Source organism: Chenopodium album, chromosome 14, assembly GCF_948465745.1.
Source record: "Chenopodium album chromosome 14, dcCheAlbu1.1, whole genome shotgun sequence".
NCBI classification, from domain to species: Eukaryota; Viridiplantae; Streptophyta; class Magnoliopsida; order Caryophyllales; family Amaranthaceae; genus Chenopodium; species Chenopodium album.
The window spans coordinates 30,158,470-30,161,736 of record NC_137847.1 but is presented as its reverse complement, the minus strand read 5'-3'; the positions used below and the strand labels follow the sequence as shown (position 1 = coordinate 30,161,736).

Sequence of the window (3,267 nt, the reverse complement as noted above, 5' to 3'; positions counted from 1 at the left end):
TACATGGAAATAACTTGAGTAATACTACACTTTCTCTCTCTAAGATTAGGGTTTAATTGTTTCTCAGATAATGCTAGATGCCCCACTAATTCACCCAACGGCCTATATATATAGGTCCACTAAAAAGATACATGAATTCGAAATAAAAAAAAAAACTGAAACACAGCGGTGCGTGCCCGCGCATAAACACTGCGCGCCCGCACAGCTGCCACGCGTGCGCCCTCTCCGATCTTGTGCGCCCGCAGATCTGTGGGTACGGAGGAATTAGACCCATGGATGCGCGCCTTCTCCCAGCTACTGTGCGCTCGCGCATGATGAGTGCGCGCCCGCACACATGTCGCACATGTGGCGCGCACAACTCTCTATTTTGGCTCTGCTTCTGCTGCTATCTCGTGCGGGTTCTCACAGGGCTGCGCGCCCGCACAGTTCAAAGGCGCGCGCCCGCGCATAAGCCGCGCACAAGGCGCTCAAAACCTTCTGTTTCTGTTCTGCTCTTGAGGCAATCCTGCGCGGGTTCTCACAGTGCTGCGCGCCCGCACACAGGGGATATGAGGATGGATTGCTCTTCTTCCAATGCCTTGATTCCTACAAAACGAAAACAAAGAAAACAAGGAGAAAGGCAAACAAAGAAAAGAAGAACAAAAAAGGGGGAAAACAAGCTACAAGTGGGAGGAAAAACCTGTAAAATGAGCACTAAATCGTGGCATAATTGCCACTCATCAAATATCAATCTCATCAAAGCATAATATTAGCAAGATCCTAGGCATGATACTAACAAGATTAATAACAAATTCTAGCATGTCTCTAAACAATAAAAATCAAACCTTTAACCTTAACATGATACTAACACGATAGAAGAAAATTGGAAGCAACCTAAGCATGATACCAGAAACATGCATGATATTAGAAATATTAGTTATTACCCTAAACATGATACTAGGAATCATAAAGATATCCTAACATGATACTAGGAATTAAAATAATAAGCTAATCATGATTTCTAAAGAAATAGAGCAATGAAATTACTCACTTTGAAACCTCGTACCTCTTTCTATCAAAACAATACACATGTTAGTAACTTCAAGGAAAATATAAAACTGTAAATCTAATCAAAGAATTGAAATAAGATTTGGGACCAAACCCTCAGAAATCATCAACCTTTCACGTCTAGGGCGAAGGCAACTTCGAGCTTGGTTAGGTGTGTCTAAGTCTCGTGATGGAGGAATGTTGTATTTTTAAAAGGTAAGTCTTAGAAAGAGGGAGAAAGAATAATCTTCTAGCTTTGAGAGATAAAATAGAAAGATTATTGTTGATCATTGGAAAACGGGGAAATACGACCCTATTTATAGAGATAAACATCCGAAAATGATCATATACAAGAAAAACTGTTTTGGGCGACGGATGAGTTTATCAAGGGCAACAAATCTTCATTTTGTTGCACATTGTGAACCGTTTGTGCGACAAGATTAAAATTGTTGCCCTAAATTAAATTATAGGCAACGATCTTCATCACTCGTCGCACAACACGACCTTTGGGCTACGAGCCTACGACTTTTCTCTTTGTTGCCCAGTCATAACCCTAGGAAATGCAATTTGCAAATTATTTTTACCGTCCCTCACTATTATCTCTCCCTCCGCCCCCCTACCCCCTTTCTCTCACTCTTTCTCTCTCTTCAACCTTGAATTTTCAATCTGCCAAAGAAAATTCACCGAAGATGTCAAAGGTTTCATAGAGTTGTTCATTTGATCGCTAACCATCGTTGTGACTAGTAAGGTAACTATTTTGTTCTTACTCCTATCAATTTTGTTAATTATATGACTAATTTGATTTAATATTCTAATATTTTTGTTATTAATTTTCTTACAATTGGATTTTTCAACCATTAAAGGTTTTTCAATTCGAAGAACTGTATGTACGTAGCTTCTCTAAGCCTTTTTTCTGCAAATTATTCTCTTTATTGTATTTGTTGTGAAATATTTGTGATTTGATAATTTTATTTTTTACGCAATAATATTGATTTCGTTCAATTTATCTTTTTTGGTCGTAGGAAATAACATTAGTAAATTTGTACCATTAGAGTGTATAATTATTTGGTCAACTATGGTATTTTTTTTTATTAATTACGGAGTACTATTTTTTAGACTTACAATGTTAAAGCTTGATTTTCTTTTAGTTTATTGGGTATTGTTGTTAATGAGTTTTAGATTTTGATCTTCAATAATGTTTATTGCTAATTATTTGTATATAAACAGTGCAGCCGTGCAGGTTAGGTTCACAACAATGAATTGTTATGGATATTTTAGATCGAAGAAATCTCTTAAAATTCTACATATTAGGTAACTGGGTAAGTTACTTATTAGTTTACCATTGTTGAATAATATGTTGTTTGACTTTCATAATTAAGATTTTTAATAGTAAATTAGTATAATTGTCAACACTAATTTATATATTGGACAATATTGTTAGATATTATTGTTAGATAATATTTGGCGGATATATTTGTATATTTTGTATCTTTATCTTTCTAGAACTCCTATGGTGATGAGGACTAGTCTTGTATCTCTTTATATATTGATCAATGGTATACACTCTAATTTGAGGAATTTTTCGGAAATCTAACAAATATCTTTACACAGTTGTAGTTGATTTTGCTAAACTATCAGTTTTCATTTTTTGTGTATGAATGAATACAATTGGTTTCAGCTGAATTGTGGTATGTTGTATTGGTAAAACTTTTTTTTTTATTTTTTTTTATAGTCCAAACTAATGGTTAGCTCTTTTTAACTCTTGCAGACTCTTATCAGATTCAAATTCAGATCCATGGTGACGTAGTCTCCTCCAATTAGCAACTCAACTTTGTCCTTAAAACCTTTTCATCATGTGGTTTCATGTAATTTTCTCTTATAGTTAGTAATTAGATTGTCACAACACTTGTATTAGAGGTTTTCCATTTTCCAATATTATGTGATGTAGAAGGTTGCTTACTGTAAATATATGTACTACATTTTTTTATTGGTGAGTATGGATATATTATTTTTCCAATGAATGATAACCTTTATTATACTCTATAATTAATTCTAAGTATACTATAACTTTCTTTTCAAAAGTCTCCCTAGCTAAATAATTAAAGTGTGGGTGGATCAAGTTATGGTATACAAAATATGAGTAAATTTTTATTTTACAAGAAATACGTGACAATAATAAAAAAATTAAAATAAAAACATTGTATTAAAACTATTTTTTTAATAACTAACACAAAGTTTTGG

General features: G+C 34.1%; 1 long non-coding RNA gene across 1 annotated transcript; it reads left to right on the top strand.

Moving 5' to 3' along the window:
* The first annotated feature begins 1,605 nt into the window (after positions 1–1,605).
* Positions 1,606–3,013, top strand: LOC145579132 (uncharacterized). The gene is made up of 3 exons (XR_014099037.1): positions 1,606–1,774; positions 2,254–2,345; positions 2,795–3,013. It is a non-coding gene; the product is annotated as an uncharacterized LOC145579132 (long non-coding RNA).
* Positions 3,014–3,267: the final 254 nt, after the last annotated feature.